The sequence below is a fragment of the Pelobates fuscus genome, chromosome 2 (genome assembly GCF_036172605.1).
Source record: "Pelobates fuscus isolate aPelFus1 chromosome 2, aPelFus1.pri, whole genome shotgun sequence".
Classification (NCBI taxonomy): Eukaryota; Metazoa; Chordata; class Amphibia; order Anura; family Pelobatidae; genus Pelobates; species Pelobates fuscus.
The window spans coordinates 360,933,881-360,956,438 of NC_086318.1; the positions used below are offsets into that span (position 1 = coordinate 360,933,881).

The window sequence follows — 22,558 nt, forward strand, 5'->3', positions numbered from 1 at the left end:
TTACATATTAAGTTCTAGAGCAGGGATAGGCAACCTTCGGCACTCCAGATGTTTTGGACTACACATCCCATGATGCTTTGCCAGGATTATGGGTGTAAGAGCATTATGGGGGATGTAGTCCACAATATCTGGAGTGCCAAAGGTTGCCTATCCCTGCTCTAGAACTTAATATGTAATTAACAGGGACATTTGTGGCAATTTTATTCAGAACTTGTAATGTGTCTTTATATGCTGAATACTTTGCTTTTGTGGCAGACCCTAGTCAATAGACATGTGCAATTAGTTTTGTTCTGAATGTACATTCGTATAAATTTCATGACATTCGGACATTCGGATGCATACGAATGTCCGAAGTGCCGAAGCGCTGCAATTCCGAAGTGCTGAAGTGCTTCTTACTTCTGAAAAGTGGCAAAACAAAAGAGAGGGAGGTAAAATTACGTGAATGATGACAGGAATCTTGACCAAGTGATTTTTCACTGACACTTGGCCAATGAAGGCACACAGAGTCATTGAGGTGGGAAAGTACATAAATCAAGCTGTCAGGGTGTTGGCTTGCATTCATGTGACGTAGACATGTGCAATTTGTTTTGTTCCGAATGTACATTCGTCCAAATTTCATGCCATTCGGACATTTGGATGCTTACGAATGTCCAAAGTGCTGAAGTTCCTGAAGCGACGATGTTTGGCAGTTATGAAGTGCCGAACCAAACCGAATGCCATTGGTCCAAATTGCGAAGCAGACAAAATTGTTTTCTTACCCGAATTTCCGAACCAAATTGCCAAAGAGTGGTAAACTAAAATGTAGTATTACACAATATGTTAAACAAAAAAATAGACCTTAATTCTACCGTTAAAGTGAACCTGTATAGGAAAAGTTTACTCACCAGAAATCGCATGCATATACATTGAATACATCATATATTACAAAAATATATGATGTATTTAGTGTAAAAAAATAGAGATTTACTCACATCTCCTCCATTACAGCAATGCCATCTTCAAACTTTGTGAGTGTTACTCTTCATGTAACAACCACCTTGTGGCATTCTCCAGTGTTTTTTTAATTGCCCTGCTTAAGGACGCTTCCCTAAGCAGGGCAAACCCTGTTAGTGCCATCAGCAAACTGGCTCCTTGGCCAGTGTGTTGGAACAGAGTGATGTCATGGCATTCCATTCCTATACTCTCTAGCCAGAGCTAGAACATCCGGCTAATGAGTTTCCATCGTGCTGTGGTTACTATGCTTGGGAGAGCAGAAGGACCTCCTGTGGGCCTTTGTCCATCACTGACAAGTGAGGGGAAAAAAACATTTTAAAATAGTTTTTTCTTGCAATCTATACATCTGCTAGAAAAACTGCTAGCAGAATGTACAGATGAAATCGTATGCTCCTTCAAAAAAAAAAAAAATTAGAACAAAAAGTGACTACTGGTATCCTTTAATCTATGAAATGTTTTAAATAATCCATTCTGGTTTTCTACCCTTGCTTTTGTGTCTTTTTAAAACATATATTAAGACATGTTTGTGTTAAAGGGATTCTTCCATAACATAGTATTATTGTGCATCTGAAATTATTTTACTTGTCATTTTTATTTCAAGTTACTTTTTATTTTTTTTATTTCAAATTGCCTGCTTTCCCCTGTAAAATGTACGTCATATGAAATGTAACATTTCAAATAAAATGTATTGCATAGGGGCTCAAAACATAAATGTTAATGCAAATACTGAACATGAACATATTTTTTTTTTTATTAAAAAAAGTTGTCAAAACTTATTTCACCAAGATATCTACTACCTTGTGTAAATCCTAAACTCCACTTTGTTCAACAAAGAACTAACATATCAATCCCTTCCACTTGTCTTTATAGAGAAAGTCTCAATTTTCTGTAATTAATTGTAGAAACGATCTAATCATCTAATTCATTAATTATTTACATCCCTCAGTCTGCTTCAAATTTAATAAGTTTACCATACTTCACTGACCACTTTGTGTAAAGGTGTTCCTAAGGCAAATTTAGAAACTCATAGTGTTTTCTTTTGTGCCTCTGCCACTCATCACTTTAGACTGTAAGTTTGTTTAGTTAGGATGATCTTCAACTACTGATCCCGCATGTCGAACATGTTTTGTTAGAATCATTGTTTGTCTTGTATACCTTTGCTGTGGAATGTTTTAGCACTTTATAAATTATCGTAATTTTAGTTTTAGTTCACTTTGACACTGAATGAGAGAATAAAAAGAAGATATATTTCATATTGCATCAGGACACTGTAACGAAAAATTCACAATATAACAATTATAATTATTAGGCCTATTAAACCACCTAGATTTAAGACACCATCCAAATAATCCAAATAAAAACTTCTCTGCCTCCCCTGAATCTGTCCGCAGACCACAACTGATAAGTTCATATGACGTAGGATAATGTGATAAGTGATGTACCGCCATAGAGCAAGAGTGGGCCTCCTCATTTATACATGGATTACGTGCTTGGTGGATCTGGAGTTTGGGTTGATGGGCTCAGACCTGCCTGCCCCTGTTCTACATTTGGCATCCAAAAAAATACCGGCCCTCCTTAGGATGGATTGCCCAGCCATTCTTAACTCCACTGAATTATAAAATAGAGTGAAAGCAAAACTCACCCGGATATCCACCCCTTCCACAAAGACCTCCATATTGTGGAACAGAGAATTTTCACCTGACACAGTGGTGGCTAGAGATGTTTCCTGGTTGGAGATAGCGGAACTATAGAATATAAACATCTCTACAGCAATTCTGTTTTAGTCACATTTGATGACTTGTTTCAGGGTAATCCACTCCAACCAAAAGATTTTTTTCAGGTAACTACAAGTTGAGGACTATGCCCAGAGACAAAGTCTACAAGGCCGCAACACAGAGTGAGTCCTCAATTTTAAAGTAGTGTTTATACATATCTTATAATAATGAATACAATGTATTGATTCCGGGGGCAGGGCCTGCTTCACACAAGCTCCTGCACAATCCTGGCAAAATGAGCAAAAACAGGCTCATACAAGTGACACAAACCGCAGTCTTGAACTCCCACTGGCCACCCACAACAAGGGGCACACAGCGGGACGTTCTGTTACCTGACTGGAGCCAGATGGAACCATGACCGGTAATGCTGCCTGGTACACGCTGGGCAGGGGAGGTGGCCGCTACCCTGACTTGGAGGCGCGCCAAGGCTGCTCGCCGCACAGACAAGCCCTGTTTCCCCCACCCCACCACCCCCCCGGACCGGCGGGGTTGATCCCGGTCCACCTAGGGGTAGCTGTCCCGGGTGTGCTAAGAAGTGGAATATCGCCCACGAAAACTAACAGAGGCCTACCTACAATGGCGGACACGACAGGTGCCGCCGATCCAATCGATGCCACGCAACTTGTCCTCACACGACTGAACCACCACTTCGAGGCATTCTGGAGGAAGCTAGAGGACAGGCTGAGTCAGCCTGCCCCACCTCAGGCCCCTACTCCCTCAAAGCTACCAGCACCCATCGACTCCCGTCAAGCGGCTCATACAGCACCCAAGACCACCCGAGCGGGACACCAACACAGACATGCCTACCCAAACCGCCGCCGCTGCGCGGCACAACGATCCGGCAAAGAATGACCCCACGTACCCAAATCACCCATGCTCAAGGGTCACACACTGCAGCACCTCTCACAGGCATGGAGAAAACATAAGGAACCCGCCCCAACTTATGGACCTAGCCGCAGGCCTTACCATGCATCGTCACCCTTGATAACAAGGCCCTCACACTAGGGATGGAAGGAGGCTGGACCACACGCAGAGGTGCAGGGTACAGTCATCCGACACCAACCACACGCGATGACTCACGCACCACACCGAGGATCCAAAACACTAACTATCTGAGCCTACCGGGCCGCATGGCCTCCCTGCGCCTCACTTCGCCCCCACCACGCAAAACCTGCATCCCTGTGGCATTCCCCACCGACAACCTCATCATCTCCCAAACCTGCCCGCTGAAACTGCCGCCCCGGGGAATTGGCTGAGTGGAACGTGGACTCGCAGACCGGCAGGTGAGAGTTGCTGGAGAAAACGGAGACCATGCAGAACTGAGCCCACCAAACAGTGTTTACTACCTTTTTCACAGAGGACTTACTCATTCACTCACCTCCAGAGCAGCAAAGTGTCCCACTGTTAACCCCAAGATGGTGCCTTCTCTGAGCACATACCTTTAAGCTACCACACACAGAGACATCACACTACTCACTCACATTTGGCTAATAACCTGAAACAAACTACAAAATCCTCACACAACACACTCCATCTCACCATGGAAGCTAATTCACACCGTACAGCTTGTACATGCATACGTTTCTCGATGTTTTAGTTAACACCCTCATATCTGGCGAGCCCACATTGTTAAATACATCATCCCTGCTAAGACTAGACATGAGTATTCAGATCTTTGAATGTTGATAAGCCTGTTGTATATCTTGCTATTGATCACTTTACTTTTTTTGATTTACTTTTTCTCGAGCACCGAGGTATACAAGATTATCTTTAACTTGAGTCAAGATCGGAAAATGATGTTAATAGCCAGAACGCATTGTTAAGAGAGTTTTACCTCGCATGACTAGTTATCACCTAATTTTCTTGCTCACCTTGTACCGCACTATGCTATGACATGCATGCTCATCCTGACAACTTAAAGGACCACTCTAGTGCCAGGAAAGCATACTCGTTTTCCTGGCACTAGAGTGCCCTGAGGGTGCCCCCACCCTCAGGGACCCCCTCCCGCCCGGCTCTGGAAAGGGGAAAGGGGTAAAAACGTACCTTTTTCCAGCGCTGGGCGGGGAGCTCTCCTCCTCCTCTCCGCCTCCGTTCCTCCCCGTCGGCTGAATGCGCACGCGCGGCAAGAGCTGCGCGCGCATTCAGCCGGTCACATAGGAAAGCATTCATAATGCTTTCCTATGGACGCTTGCGTGCTCTCACTGTGATTTTCACAGTGAGAATCACGCAAGCGCCTCTAGCGGCTGTCAGTGAGACAGCCACTAGAGGATTAGGGGGAAGGCTTAACTAATTGATAAACATAGCAGTTTCTCTGAAACTGCTATGTTTATAAAACAATTAGTTAACCCTAGCTGGACCTGGCACCCAGACCACTTCATTAAGCTGAAGTGGTCTGGGTGCCTAGAGTGGTCCTTTAACATAAAAACTGTGCAATGTCTTCAATGCCATACTGTTAATATCGTGTGTACATCGTTTAGTTTGCTTCTGTTGTTGTGGCAAAGCAAACCCATTTGTTAATCACATGCACAAACAAAATAACGAATTTAAAAAAAAAAAAAAACAATATATTGATTCATTTTAAAAAAGTATAGCTTAGGCAGATGTTCAATTTTTTTTTACCTTAGTTTAAGAGTATTGTTACTAAAAATAAGTAAATCTGTTGCTCTTAAAATCCTTTTCGAATTCCGTTCTAATTTGTATTGCACACCTCGTGCAGCTGACTTTCTTCTAATATTGCATGCGGTGGTGAAAAGCTAAGGAGGAAACGTGATAGCTACGTCTTCCCAATTATAGTACTATAACTGCTTAGGAACCTTTCAGGTTCTCCGTTGGTAACTGAGATTCAATCCTCTGCCAGACTGCAATAAAAAGGATTGCTTTACACCCTGTTACAATATATTGCAGTGTGCATCTGGTATTCCCAGCATAGGTTAATCTGTTTCTGCACACTCCTCAGGTGTTTAGTGTCATGCTGCTGTTTGTCACTATGTCATGATTGGTTATCATGGTGGCCCTGCCGTATATCAGACATGAAGACAATAGGCCACGTTGATAATTCTCTATTCTATCAAACACCTGTGACTTCATGATACCTTAGCAGTCGGAAAGGTTTAAAGGGACAGTGTAAGTGTAAGAAAGAGTTGAGGTATTATCTGGGGTTCACTGGGCACTGATCCCTGCCTTATCTGCAGCTGAGATCTGAGCTAATCCCGACTATAAAGGGCTTAACTCAGGAGAGCTAAGGGCTCTCTTGAATGCTGCAGTAGAGCCGGGCAGTGGTAAGAATTAGAGTAGAGGGGAGGCAGTGGTAAGAAGTCAAATCTCTCTAAAAAAGTTCAACTTCCTAAAACGGCGGTGCACAAGGTCAACCCTGGCGCCATAAATATTACATGGCACTGTAGTGGTTGTGGTGCATTGAGTGTTCCTTCAACAGAGTTGATGTATGCTAGGATTCAATAATATGATGGTTTTAAACACATTTTATAGTGTTTAAGTGTAAAATGTTTGTATATGTTCTTCTGTATTGACTACAACAATAGCATAACAAGGCTTTTATCTTAAAGTAACAGGTGCACTACACACCAGGAGCTGCAGACAGGATAACCTACAACAAGCCAAATGACCATAACTTGGGACTCTCACGATTTGTGTAGTGTCTATGTGTGCAGTAAGTCATCAGACATGGCTTGTCCATATGGGCAGATTATACTGCCATTATCACATATTTAATAATAAAAGAACCATAACAGATTAATAGTGGCATCATTCATTAAACACCATATGATATACTGCATATACTGCTGCATTTAATATTTTTGTTGTTAATCTTTGCTTTATTGAGCATGTCAAATAGGACAGAGACGAGTATAAAGAAATACAACAAATGACGATAGGTAAATTATGTCAAGATAATAGATAGACTTGTGTAATTATTTTGATGAAACACAGTATCCTAGCAGTAGGTACAGAACCCGAGGACATAGCCCGTCAGTGACCTCTGCTGACATTAGTTATCAGTAGATACAGTAGATCACTCAACACATACACAATTGACACACATAGATATGTAAAGTGATAGAAAAGTAAAATGATCCTGTTAAAGCAGGTAAGTAAATAGGCCTGTATACCTACCAAATATACAGCGACAACAGAGCGCCTATACACAGAACTAGTATATATATATATATATATAATGGAAACATTTTGCTGTACTGGTAGATGTGCCCCTTTAAAATATTTAACATATTTCATATGCTTGTTTTTTTTTCCTTCTCTGTTAGGTTTCTGGTTTTCCTCTCCATTTGGCTGCCATGGCCTCCAGAAGTTTCAATGTTTAGGTGTTGGAAATGTAATGGGCAAAGAGATCATGCTTCTGGATTGAATCAGAGCAATGATTCTGCACATTTATAACCCTCTAGTCAAGAAAAGTTTCCATCTTTAATAAAGTCCGTGTGCGTAATAACATGTGAGAGGAGGAGGAGGCATCGGGACCAAAGAAGGGGTCAGCCTTTCATAATAATCTCAGCCCCTTATTAATCGGTGCAGTTTTCTACAGGTTTAATAATATATTATCACTAGTTAGTTAGCAACCAGTAATCAGTGCAATAGGACAACAAACTATTTTAACATTTTCTTTGTTTTTCTTATTTTTCTTAAACAGTCACACTCATGATCTTTATGATCCCCAAAATAGCTGGACCATAATGACTTGGGGAATCTTACCCCCGTTACCCCCCATTAGATTATCTAGAAGTATTGGTCCATCCAACACACCCCTGCTGCAGTTCCTATGGCAATGTCCTGTTTAAACTGGCTGATTGTCACACAAACCATCTATTTTTAAAGCAGGGTTACCCTCTTCCAATTTTCTGGAATAGTTCCGAGTTACAACCAGGATTTTGGAAATCTGACAAGTGAAATGCTGGCATGGTTCTTTAAAATTTTAATATGATGTTTAATATGATATATAACATTCCCAGGCTGCCAAGCAGAAATTACATGTAATTATTTGCAACAGTTTGTTTCAAATACGATTATGGAAATTCAAACAGATCTTGTAGTGAAAGGTAAGATACTGGCTGGATAAGATCAAGAGAGGTCTTGACAGCTGTTTGTGTAAGGGAGACGGGCACACTATATGAAATATATAGAGCTTAGCTAATATAAAGCAACAGATAGAGAGAGGGCGATAGAGACAGAGAGATATTTTGCAGAGCAACTTAATGCAAGGGATGACATCTGGCAGTAGATTTTAGGAGTCAATCTGATTATTATAACTCTCAAGGAAGGGTTCCTTTTTAAAAGGCTATATAAAGACACACTCGAGGGATTATGCACTAAGTGCAGAATTGTAGTGAATTTAAATCCTACATGTAAAATATAGGCAATAACATCTGATTTGGAAAAAAATCCTTCAACTCAGCTACAGTCACAGTTTGGCTATTGTAACCTAACTTTTACAATTCAGATTTCAATTCTCTAGAATAGTGGATAAAGTCCATGGTGTGATTTTGATAAATAAATGTGCAAATGTAAGATAACCTAGCAATGAGCCATCTATCTATCCACCCATCCATTTATCCATCCGTCTGTCTGTCTATCTATCTACCCTGCCTAGGATTGTCCGTCCATCCATCCGTCTATCTCTCTATCTAACAAGGTTTCAATGTCAATGTCAAACTGAGTACAGAATTTAGTACATCTGCATTCAATACATGTTTACTCCATAAAAAGAGTTATTTATTAGAAAAATAGCACTATTCTCAGTTAAAAGGGGGTTTATTTTAAAGGTACCTTTAAAATTCCATTACAGTTGGTACTTGGGAGAAAAACTTTAGTGAAACTGAGCTGTGATCATACTTGAGAGTTTTCTAGATCAGCCCATTAAAAGGCATCAGGGTGTTTTAATTCTGCAAGAGAGGATGCAGTGTTTAGCGAAGGGGATTTATACAACCATTTTATAAGGCTAGACAGATGAACAGATTTACACAGGCATGGACAGACAGACAATACACACTTTGCACCTTGGGTCTTATCTGGCACTTAAATGCTTTACCAATCCATCTTACGCAAGATGCTACTAAGGACTTTGTCCATGCTCTAGTAATTACCCACATGGATTATTGTAACCCTCCCCTAATTGGTCTTCCCAAAAGCCGTAATGCCCCCCTACAGTCTGTAATGAATGCTGCTGCCAGAATGATTTTCCTCTCTAGTCGGTCTTCTCACACCACACCCCTCTGTCAGTCCTTATATTGGCTTCCTGTATCCTATTGGAGTCAATTTAAAGTGCTAACCCATACCTATAAAGCATTGAACAATTCTAGCCCATCTTATATTTCTTCACAGATCCACAGGTATGCCCCTTCTCAGTCTCTCTGCTCTGCCCATGACCTTCTCCTGTCCGCTGCTCGCACCCGTCCGGCCAACTCATGCTTGCAGGACTTCTTGCGGGCGGCTCCCTTCCTATGGAATAGCCTGCCTACCGCCATCAGACTCTCCCCTAGTCTTCAATCGTTTAAGAAGTGCCTTAAAAGCCATCTCTTTAGGAAAGCTTGTGGCCTCCCTGAGTAACCTCTACCTCACATACCTGTCTCTTGCTCTCTCCTAAAGGGCAGCACTCTATTCTCTCCTCCAGCTCTTGTTCACTCCACCTTGTTTGATTGCTATTTCCTGTCCTAATGTGTTTTATACCCCACCTCCTATAGACTGTAATCTCGTTTGAGCAGGGTCTTCTTCAACCTATCGTTCCTGTATGTTTTCTTGTAATTGTCCTATTTATAGTTAAATTCCCCCTCTCATAATATTGTAAAGCGCTACGGAATCTGTTAGTGCTATATAAATGGCGATAATAATAATAACAAACAGTGGAAGGAAATCCAGTATAAAACACAATAATCACTCAATTCTGCTATTTTCCTTAAGGAAAACTGGAGTATTGGTTGAGTTTTGCTTAATAATTTCTGGATTTCTCCACCAGTTTTCTGAACACCTGCTGTTAAAATAAACCTCAACACACTAGGACAGGAAGTCAGTCTGTGAGCATCCGAAGGTCTCTGCAGCGTAATGAGGTCAGTGTCACACGGCCCGCTTTCTCTTAAACATGTTATTAAACTATTAACTCTCTAAATGGCCAGCATTGCTCCTGTGCTTCATTTAACGCATGCCTTTCAGGATGAATTTAGAAGATATGGTTTAAATGTCAATAATCCCCCTTTAGGATGCAAATTGTCTTGTCTCTATCTCCTTATGTGAGGTACTTGATTTCATAAACTCAGAATGCTATAAAGTCACCAGGACTCTACAACACCCAACGACAACCTTTTAAAAACACAGGGGATAAAAACGTCAGTCACACTGGGATATCAATTCTAAACACTGGCAACAAACCATGTCATTGGAAAAAGGTTTTAAAATGCCTTACTGCTAAATTAGGTAACAATGTTCTACTCATAAGTAACTTTTGGTTTTTCATATTCAGACACCAAAACTACATGTAAGATTTTATTACTTTTAGCTTAACTAATTAGCTGCACTTTTATAAGTTCCCATATTCTACCATTTTAGGGAGAGAGAAATAAAACTGCCTCTTGCTCCCACCTCCCTCATTCTAAAATAATGTATTTTCTGATTCCTGTACTTGAGTACAACTCCCTATCTGTACCTCTCCTCTAACCTGCAGTGTACAAGAAGACAATTGAACATGTCATCAGGACACAAAGCTTTGTGAGACTTGTAGTTCCGCTAATATCTTTTAGTAGAACTGGACTAGCTAGTCCTAGAACCTCCTCTTCAAGCATAGCTGACGATAAGCAGACAGAATTTAGATTTCTGCTTATCAGATGCTCCCTCTACACTTGTAGTGGTGGGTTAAACATACTTAACTCTTTAGTTTGCATAGACTAAAATGAGAGGCTTCTGACTGTCAAAGTTACTTACTGTTGAAGGGAGATCTCAAGGGTAATTATGTAATGTTGGGGTATTTATACATAATTAAGGAAGGTTGAAAGTCACTATTGGCAATGTACCTTAATATATCATTGAGCAATCTTAAATAATGAATTAAAAAAGTATCATTTTATTATTTTGAAGAGGCTCTTTTGCTCATGTTTTATTATATTACCTGTAAAATGCATTTAAAAAGACAGGTTGGTTTTAGACTAGATGTCTCCTTTTACGTCATGCCTTTAGTGGATACACTATATAAAACAGAACCCTATCAAATATCCTGGGATCACTATCCTAAAAGCTAGCTGGGAGACTGCCATGCCCCCCTAGTTTTAACCCTGCAAGTGAAAGGCAATGTTTACATTGCAGGGTTTAAATGCCTCCTGCGGCTGTTATACTGACAGCCACCAGAGGGCGCTTCTGCAGAAATCGCCAAGTAAAAGTCACCTATTTCTTTCAGATGGTCGCATGGAGACTGATTGGTAAAATGCAGTGTTACGGCATGCATGCGCACTAGCCTCCCAATGCTTTCCCAACATCATGATGATCACAGACAAGAAAGTGGGACGGGAACCTAGTAACTGGCGTTGCATGGGGGAAAAGGTAAGTAATAAGGCATTTTAAATCCTTACTGAAAGAGTGCATGTGAGGAAATGTCCGTTCTTTCTTTGCACAATGTTTCAGATATGTCATTAATCAGATATAAGGAGTCAAGTACAAATATATATATATATATATATATACCTGTTTTCATTTTAAATGTAATTTAGAATGCTGCTTGTCAGATTTCAGAAGACTATTACTGAAGTTCTTTGGTCTAATAATGTTAGCACAAAATGGGGGAAAACCCTTAATACTGAAAGGAACTCAATGATCTTCAACTAAATGTCCCACAAAGCACATTCTTAATACAGTATTTAAAACCACTTTTAAATGCCCTGGTCTACTAAAAAGGTAATGGTATGTGCTAAATATAAAAACGGTACTTAGAGCTATTGGTATGTAAAACCTGAATGAGAAATATGTTGTTGAGACGGAAGTGTTATATTATAATGCAAAGCACCAATGCTAAACGGTTAACATTTTCTGTCAACAGCTAGTAGATTTCTATTTTGGGTGTAACTTAAAAATTCTCACATGCTGGCTCTGTAACAAAGTACCACTCTATGTTTCAGTGTAAAATGTTAGAGGTCTTCTAACTAGAGGGATGGCTGTGGTGTCATGTGCCTACTCAGTATTGCGATCAAGCTGTGCAATCCATGCATACCAGGAATTAATATCTACATAAGTCAAATGTGTATGTGTGTATGAATGTGAGTATGTATGTGTGTGAATTTGAGTTTGTGTGTAAATGTGAGTATGTGTGTATGTGTTTATAAATGTTTGTGTGTGTGAATGGGAATGTGTGTGTATGAATGTGTGTGTGTATATGAATGTTTGAGCGTGTGTGCATGATTGTGAGCATGTGTGTGAATGTTTGTGTGAGGTGTAGGTGTGTATATAAATGTGAGTGTGTGTAATGTCAATAACAAAATGTGTTAGGGAATTATAGAGGGATATATATATATGAACTGTAATAAAGATATATATTTTACAGTTCAAGTTGGGGGTTGCCAATATATATTTCTGACCCAGGTCTGGGTATCTCCAACCATAGGGTGAATACGTACAGCAGTCCATGCAGGTGAGAAGTCACACCTCTTACCTTAACTCTGCAAATTAACTAGTTACATTGTAATCTAGGTTGAAACAACTCAAATCCACCAAGTTCAACCTACCTCATATGAGTTTAATAAAAAATAGTTGATGAATTAAAATAATAAAGCAAACTTAAGCAATTTTCAACTGAGTCACAAAAAGGGGAAGGAATCCTTTTTGACTCCAAAATTCCCACTTTGGTCAAATTGCTGTTACCTCGCATATTAACTACTATATCCTTCAATATTCTGTTTGTTCTTTTGTTAAATTAAAAAAAAAAATCTCTACAGAATCTGATAAACCACTACTACGGGTGGAGGATTATAGAAAAACCAAGCCATTATACATTCCCTCTTTGGTTCAATGATAAGTGTGGTGTGAATTGATCAAGACCCCTTTAATTTACAGACCTCAGTGGAATTAATGTCATATCGTTTAGTTTAGCTACCTCAGTAGATTGCAAGTAAACTCACTGCAATAAATGAACGGCTCAGTGAATTATCACAGAGTTTAACATTAGAAATGTAACCCAATTTGGAGCGAACAAGTGCTACATTTTATGGTGAGTTTAATCTAAGCTAGCAACAAATGAGTTTATTTATGAAACTCTGAATTGTAGCAAAGTGAAATCTGAATGGCATATGTTAGCCAAGCTGACTTAAATAATTTTTATAGATCAGCTATTCTAGCAATACATTCTCTCATCCAGATTTGCTTTCACTACAATCCAGAGTTTACTGGATAGATTCTAAAGTAAAAAGCGATCATGAATCTAACACTCACAAGGCATTAGATTCAGTTTTGGCTTGATGTTGACGACATGATGTTTCTTCTGGGGTAGGATAATTAATATCCTGATATTATGATGTCTCTTCTTTAATATGATAGTTCTAATGCTTAATGATTCCTTAATATTATAATTCTTCACCTCAGGCTTTTTCACTTCGGTTCTTAGGTTTGCAGTTCTAGATATTAATGAATGCCTTACTTTCTCGACATAGTTGAAAACTCTGATCACCAAACAGACAGCATAACCTTTATGCATACATTTGCCTTACCTGGTCTTTTTTTCTTTTTTTTTTTTTCTCCTTAAAAACCGTCATCCACTGAAAATCAATCCATTTGCAGGGTTTCATCTTTAAGAAAAAAATAAATCAGATGTTTATTACAAGATATCACTTGGCCATACGAAATATGCAAGTATACTAAATACAGATTCATTATTTATTTTGAATAGGAATAAAAAAACTCATTGCACTGATCTTCATAATTCTGTAACAAATTCTACACTACAATATCGTTTTGCTCCTAGAATTTAAAGAAATACTTTAAAATTGAAACATTGAAAATAAAGATTTATATTTAACTTCTGAGTGTTACTTTTTTTTTTTAAACTTTAATGAAACAAATTGTAATGCATAGATAAGTAGATATTAGGCAAAAGCCACCCTGAATAATAAGGCATATAACTAAGAAAGTAAAGAAAGCAGAGGAAGAGGAAGGAAGAGAAGAGGCGGGGGATGAATGAAAAAGAGGGGAACTATCCACAGGCCCAAGGTTAACCCATAATTGCGTGGGAGGAGTCATGAGACTTTATGAGTAATTGTGATAATGACTTTCAAGCCGGGGCCTAAGGTTTTTTGATAACTCCAAGTGTACCTCTAACTTTAGTTGTCATATCAACAGTGTTGCGTATTGTCATATAGGTTCAGTGCCCCCAATGTTCAATCTTTAAACTTACCTGTTATCCAGTGCCGAGATGGCTTCAAGAGCTGCTGTTTCCATGATGAGATCATCGGGATTGGTAACCTTTGGTCCAATCCAATGTTTCTCATTGAGAAGCATTGTGGGTTAATGGCACATGTGTAGCAATCATTGCACGTCACCAATAAGAATGCCTCTCACAGAGCATTAGAGGTATTTGAGGTCATCATGCTATGAGTGGTGAAGCCGATTGTGAAGACCTCCAAAAAAGTCTTAAGGAGGGATTGCCCATAGTGACAGTTAGACAGTCTCTAGTCGCATGTTCTTAAAGAGATGTAAACATTGCTGTGTTGGCATGTTTTATATTGTTTGAGTAGAAGGACAGCATATACTGTGGGTTATTGCTTAGAGCAGGGATAGGCAACCTTCGGCACTCCAGATGTTGTGGACTACATCCGCCATAATGCTCTTACACCCATAATGCTGACAAAGCATCATGGGAGGTGTTGTCCAAACCATCTGGAGTGCGAAGGTTGCCTATACCTGCCTATACCTGGCTTAGAGTGTCTATTTAATGAATAATCTGGTCAGCAAGTAGATCTATATTGTGCATTTCAGCATACATAGATGTACCCAAGGGTTTGGTGAGTGCAAGTACTCACACCAAATGCAATGAATCTGGGTTTAACATTTCTGTCTCTTAGAGTAGATAATTCCCTAGGGGCAAAGTAATAATAAATAAACATCAGCACAGCACAATATAATAACCACAGAAGCCAGATATAGTGGAAAATATATATTTTGCCATACAATGGCATTATAAACTACACAGTAGACACATTAAGCAACAGTGGAAAGCCATGTTCATGCGACATGTCTAAGGAAGACAGCCCTTGTTATAACACATAGGTTGGGGTATAACCTGTATTATTAGTGACATCATTTATACATAAAATGCCAATAGATGCCAAACTGCACAGTTCGAATAGTATAAAGACATATTTTTATTATTATGGTAGATAGTGCGAGGAGTCCCCCATATTAGATAGAGCAACATTCCATTGAAATCCGATACGGAACTTTTAATAATGGATCAAACACACTCATTCTGTTTGTCATTCTCATTACCAAAAATAAAAGACTAACTGATCCTTTTGTAGCAACAATGCAACACAGATACTCATCTGGCCAGCCTGGTGAGCCAAAATTTAGATAGATCTATTAACTTGGCTGAATAAAACATTGCTTTGTTATCGTTTTAATCTCCCGGTGGGGATTAGAAGCAACTACCAAAAAGTAGCTGATGTATTAAATAATGGAAAATAAGTCTCTCTCTCTCTCTGTTTGTGTCTGTGTATGCGTGCCTGTGTATGTGAGTGTATAAATGTGTGTATGCTTTTATATATATATTTTTCTTTTTATTCCTTACATAATCTTTAAACGTGTATATATGTTTATTTCTACAAATCAGAATAAATATTAATGCAGCACAAAAGATAGCTTTCAGTTCAGGAAGCAACTGTTCTGTGTGAGCATACGAAACACAATATATTTACGCCAGACTTGGTGATCAAAGCCACAAACATTTTACTGTAAAAAGACAAAGTTGTATTTACCGTATACCTGGCAGCTGTGGGCTACTGTGCGTCTATTTTCATGCACTACTAATCCTCGGGACAAAACAACATTTTCTGAGATTTAACTGTGACAAGAAGAGCAAATAGAAGGAAGCCAGATATGTATAAAGTATAATCTAACTGTAGCGGGCTGTGTAGGGCAATGTTTTATGGGTTTTTTCCCAGTGACTAAGAAAGAGATCAGTGAAAAGGCAGAGGAGTGATATGATGCTGTATATATTTGTTAACCACAACTAATGGAGTCAATGAACACTGATGGCTTGATCGAAGGACAAGCAGAGAGAGTCTTCCTACTTACATCCTTCTAAACATAAAACAGTCAGCCCACATTAACATAAAGAATATAAATTCTATGTGTGTTTGTGAGCTGGTGCCTTTTAAGAAAGGGATATAGTTTTTGCTAAACTGAAAACATAATTAGTCCATCAAGCTGTACTGCATTGGGACTGGGACGAGTTGTCTGTTTAACAGTGAAATTTAGTATGAAATATCTCATTTACAAACATAGATAAGATTTTTTCAAACTTAGTAATTTTGATTGAAATTTTAAATGAAAGTTCTCGAGTCACCACAACACGATGGTTAGCGAATATATCCCTCTAAAACACATTGTAACTGCTGTTGTGCAAAAGGGTGGCTTTGCTAAACAGAGAAAAATGGTTTCTGAATCGTTTTTAGCTGCTCTGACTACACATGGGTTTATTTACTAAATAGACGTGGTGGAGATATGTCAACCAACCTGCGCTATTTATACTACAATAGCTGAATTGAAAAATAAAATTAAAATAATTCCTTGTTGTAAAAGTTGTACATCTGTTGTCAACATAACTTAAGTACATGGTTATTCACAGAAGTGTGAACTGTCTCAAATTCTAAGTGGATTCAATATGATTTACAAATTATCGAAATAGGCAAACTGAAAAAAATAGCTGGGTTAATGAATGTTTCCATGTTGATTTGAGGCCTAAAAGTTGAAATTCACTTTTAGTTCATTTTAATTTACCAACAAATCACACTTCAATGAATAATCGTGTGTATGTTTAGTGAAAAGACCCTCAGTAAATATCTCATTAAATCACGATCTCACTAAATCACTCACCATATTGAATTATGGAATCTCCAAAATGGCACGGCAGTCATGATTGCTCTTAGATTGCCATACCCGCAAAATCACTGAGCTTAGAGCTGTTTATCTATGCATTTGTTCGCATCACCATAGGAATGAATATAGATTTAGCACACATTAAGATTATGTCTATTATGCACTGATGAAAATTATAAAGCACCATGGTAGGTAATCATTGTCGTCTTTCTATAAAAGTATCAGGCTTCTTAAGTTGAAGTTAGTGCTTCTTTTCCTGTTATTTTTTAAGTTAATATGTATTATACATATATTGTGATATTTTATTGCTTTGTTGGTATATATATTATCCGTCGCATGTTTAACTATAGGGATCTATAAATATAGGGTTTAAATATACAGATGTAATTGCTAAAAGCTGTGGTACATTGAATACAGACTTAAAAAATTTAGGTTAAAAATTACCAAAATGGTTAGAAAGTATCTCTAACTGTGCTAAAGAGGTGGTTTGAATTATTCCAGCTTGCTACTCATTCTATAGTAAACATAATCAAATCAACAACGCAGAATAGAATTTTTTCTTAATGTGTTTGACGTATTATGTTGACTGACTTCATTTTTTTTACAGCGCTTTAAAACGTTAAAAAAGGGGATATCGTACAATTAATTGACATGCAAAATAATACTGAATAGACTCAAGGTGAAGAAGGCCCTGTTCAATTCACTGTTTAGGGAATAGATCCCTTATCTTAAAACGTAATTCCTAAACCGTGTCTTGGGTTTGAGTTCCTATAAATCCACTGAGTGCCAGCAAGATCAATTTACAGTCCTACAGAGAAAAGCATTGGGAAAAAATAAAACAGTTTTACATTGACGAGGCAAAAACTTGCCTACCTCATCATTACAATCAAGTTCAATATCAATAAAATAGCCCCAGCGTTTTCCAGCGACAAAAGAGTAATAACTTCTCTTGGGCGGAATGTAATGTAATCATTTTAGAAATGCCGGGGGTTCTTTTTCAGGTAGTCAATGATACGGGACAGCTATAAAACAGTCTGTCCCGGTGCAAGCCGATGCTCTAACAAGTCCATAGTAATGTGCTTAAATCCTATAGTCTTACTAAACTATAAAAGCAAAGAAACAGCAGGGATTAAATGTCATTTTCCCCACTCTGAAGGCGTAATAAAACAATATACTATGTACTTTGTGTGGATTACATTTCGTATCTCTGCAGGATCGGTCTCCATAAAGTCCGGACAATGAGGCTATTTATATGTTTGCAGTTTAGCAGCCGGTATGGGGCTGTACAGCTATAATCCAACTCACGGTTGCCAGGAGCAAAATTGTGACACTAGAAAGCTATTTAACTTTATCTAGGCTATCGGGGCTAGCCACTTAAGTGAGAATTCAAAGAGAATTTCAAATTTAAGGTTAAAACAGCTGAACTGAAAAAATGATTGTAGTCAACTATGCTTTAATTTGATCTAATTTGGCCTTAAATGTAACATTCACTTTGAATTCTCACTTTAGTGAATACAAAACACGGTATGTCTATCTTTGTCTCTTTTTGGAAATTTCACTGAATTGTATTCCATTTTGTGTATCAAAACAAGGCACATTGCTACGGTGAATTGAATATACTTAGTTAACTTATCTGTGTCTTGAAAGTGCTTTATAGGCACAACAAGGGTTCTTGGATTTGTAGTTCAAACATCTAAAGCACAAGGCTCAGAAACCCAGGTCACAATATAAAGTCCTGCAATATTTTTGGAGTAAAAAGGAAGCACTGCAGAATGGGAAAGATGGGCAGAAGGCTGAATAAGAAGGACCTAACATAACTAACTGTGTCCTGCCTCCGTTTTAGAACCATGACAGTCTTTGTTATAAGCTCTGTCCTCTGCATCTGGCAGAAAGCAAAGAGGAAAAATACACAGAAGAGGAGATATGAAACAACGTTTCTATTTCTTCCCTTCAACAGCAATTTGCCTAGTCTGAACTGGATTACCATGTAATTTGCCAGATATTTAATATACATTTAAATGAAGATTTAACACCTCGTGAAAAAAGGTTAGAAATGATTTTATAAGTGTTTTAAATAATTTATTCAAAATTGTAAATTCCAGAGAAGTGACAGTTGCCCTCTAACATGTATTGGGCTTGGAGTGCACCTTTAAATGTACCAAATTCAGTGCAGTCACCAATGCCCACAAGCCCTCATCTTTTGGCCACCGTAATATACCTTTATAAACATAAATATAATAATAATAGAATACTCAAATCTGACAATTACCTTGAAATAAAATAGGGGAGAATCATCATCGGAAGAACAGGTGCCAATCTGGCACAAAGAGCTAAATATGTAGTAATCACCATGGATACCAATAGAATGTATCTTAGCATTTCGCTCTATGCACCCAAAACAGCATCTGTCTATGTTTGAAATAATATTTTCATCCAATCACATTTTCATCCTGTCTCTATTATTTAACTATATCGGGGAATATTGTATCATTAGTTGTTGAGCTCCGAATTATTCTGCAGATCTGTAAAATGGCGGACAAAACTCAAACAAATAAATCACTACAAACAAATTTAGAAGAGAAGAAACAAGAGGAAACAACATTCCTGTTCAGATGGGAGACAAGCTTTAGCAAGAGATAAATAGCTACTGGGGATTTTAATATTATTCTCAATGGAATGAGCTAGTGGTTTATGACAAAAAAAAAGTTAATTCAATTCTCATTTCTTCTTCATATTGAAAATATAAGTGGGCTTTTCTTTTATAGTAGTACAATTCAATCAATGCATACCTATATATATATACAATATACTCAGCTTAATATAGTTTTATAGTTTATTGGTACCATACCAATAACACTACAGATTGCAGATTCTTTGAGATATGTCAGATATTTAATCTGTAGACCATCGCAGACTACTGCAGTATGGCTTTTCGTCTTTTCTCTTATCCAGCATATTTATATTTAACCATATGTTTATCATTTTATTATCTCACTGGTCTCACTAACAACGTCAGTATAATTTGCTTTTTTTAAAAGCTTGTACACACAGTTCTCGCCATACATTTCAGAGATTTTATAATGATGAGTGTAGGTATAAACATAAAAAATTTAACAATTCACACGGCACAGCCATCTTCCTGTGATCAGATCCATATTAAGGAATTATTTACTAAACCTGTAATTCTAAAAAACTAACAAAAGGACAGCAAATAGTTTTTTTTTTTTTAAATGGCTGTCTTGGGGAAATTCTCCTCATCTATCTTATAAAATCAGGTATTGGTTAAGTGAATAATTCTTCATACTAATAAACAAATAAACAAAAAGTATTCTTCCACAGCAAGGCTTGTTGATTAGACTGGTTTTTAGAACACAGGCAGCTGGAAAGTCAGACGCGATTGGGTACGACTGAAGAATATGTGTAACCATAAGATACCAAATATGACTGCAGTTTGCAAAGTAGATAAAAACAGGGCATGAACTTCAATGTATCTCCTGCATTGTAAACTCATTTGGGTCCTCTTCACCTGACCACATTATCTGTTGACGTTATTTTGCGTAACAATTATTTCCTGTAATATATACATCCCTACTGTGTAAATGGAAAGTGCAGCAGAGTAAGTTGGGGTTATGAAATTGATCATAATGCCCATATATTTAGATAATATAGATATTCATTCACTAAACACTCAGTTCAGTTGACTTGAATCACATTTGCAAAAATGTAAGTCAAAATCTTCTATTTGCAGTTTCCCAACTCGTCTATTTTCACCTGAAATCAGTGTCAACTCACCAAAAGTTCATTATTTAGTGAACAAATCCCACACAGATTTTTAAATGTTTCATGTTTTTGTTCAGACGGTTTTTCCAATTCCATTACGTACAAGGCAACCCATCTGAAGCTACATCCTAGGTCGAGCAAGTTCACATTTGGTAAAAAAAAAATCCCTTCCCTGGAGGAAAGTGACCCTTGGTCCAACTCTTTTTTTCAAATCCATCGCTCAGCGACTGCCAATTCAGACACAGATTCATTGAGTCTTAATGCAAATGAGCAGCTCGAGTCAATTATTCATCTCGAACATTACGATTAACACTTGAAACGCAAGTAGTGACTCACATAGCATAAAACTTTCTCAAGAATTCTGGTTATACAATGTATATAAAGATTTTTCACATCGTGTGCGGTTTTCCCAGTTTGATTCACCTTTTGATCTCATTTACAGATTTTCTGTACATGCAAATACATAAAGGTTCTGGAAAACCTGTCTGAAATCTGCTGGGAACTCTGACAATACAGAGATACAGACGGCTTGACACTGCCTCTTAACTCTAAACCCCGTGTATACACATGCTACAGAATGATGCCAACTGTTCACAAAGCTAATTATGCATTGGCCTGGTTTCGTTTTCACCATGAACACAAAATGTATAGAATATTATTTCCTAATGCTCCAGTGATTATTTCTATCCCTAAACATATAAAAACCAAAACCTTTATTTAATTTTTGTTTTTTTATTCAATGTATTGGGGCTGATAAGTACTATAGTCATTGTTGCTGCCCAGGAGCAGTGAGAGTTTGAGCGACAAGCTTAAATTTGTATGTATGCACCAAAATCAGTCTGTGTGCATTAGGCAGAAAGCAAGAATGTAAAACATGACCCCATCAGTAGAGCAAAGAAACCTTTATCGGGTAATGTATTTTGAGAAGCATAGGAAATGACAGAAGTGCACCCGTTCTGCCATGGGTACCACGGCAGATGTGCGAATAGACAGCATTGCAATTACGGTCTACATTTTGAATTCTATTTTTGTTATTTGTTTTAGTAGTGCTAGATATACAAGCAGCATAGAATATTTTATTTATTTTTTTTAAATGCAAACCGCAACAAAAAACCCTTTTCAGCAGTAGATCGCATTACATCCATAAGCAGAAGCATTTTACACATGAAACGGGTAGTTTTTAAATAACCCAAGTTCATGGTATCTGAACAATTGTAACCATCCGTTCATCCTTTCACTTTGTCCATCCACCCACCTACCTATCTACAACCTACTCATCCATCCGACCGCTATCCCATCCATCCATCATACTGCATCTTCATAAATAGCTCAGAATCTTTCAGAATGATCTGAAGACAAAGAATAATGTATCATTACTAATGAGAATTATCCCCAGAAAATTTCTACAACACATTCCAAAATAAATGAAGAATATTTTTGTAGTACCTGAATAGCAATTTTGGCATACAACTGCAGTTCTGTTTCCCATAAATGCTAGTGTTGCATCTTATAAAACACATTAAAAAAGTTAATTTCTATGACACCTTAAGGATCAGGATCTGTGTTTGGTTTCATTAATTTACTTATGTATGTCAGTGCTTTGTAGTAAAATAGCTAAATGCAAGCATCTATATGTCAATACAGAAGAAAGTTAGGTACCATTAAAAATGACAGACAGACACATAAGTGTTGGTCAGACACATTGCTTTACATGCATTGGGGACACCCCCGGCGCTCAGATAGTTAATAAAACATTTGTTATTTATTTATGCAATAACACGGACTACAGAAAAAGACAACTTTCAGATTACGAGGTGATCAGTAAACCAAGCCTTCCTTAAATGACCTGTAAACATATCTGCCAGGACGCAGGAAAAAAAAAGCATGCATATTAAAATAACAATATCAATTTGTTCTGCTTG

General features: G+C 37.9%; 1 long non-coding RNA gene across 1 annotated transcript in view; it reads right to left on the bottom strand.

Annotated features, from left to right (window-relative positions):
- The window catches only part of LOC134587360 (uncharacterized), a 748,302-nt gene that overhangs the window by 530,217 nt on the left and 195,527 nt on the right, over window positions 1–22,558 (bottom strand). The window contains exon 3 of the long non-coding RNA XR_010086628.1: window positions 13,472–13,549. This is a non-coding gene — a long non-coding RNA (uncharacterized LOC134587360). The remainder of the gene's footprint in view (window positions 1–13,471; window positions 13,550–22,558) is intronic.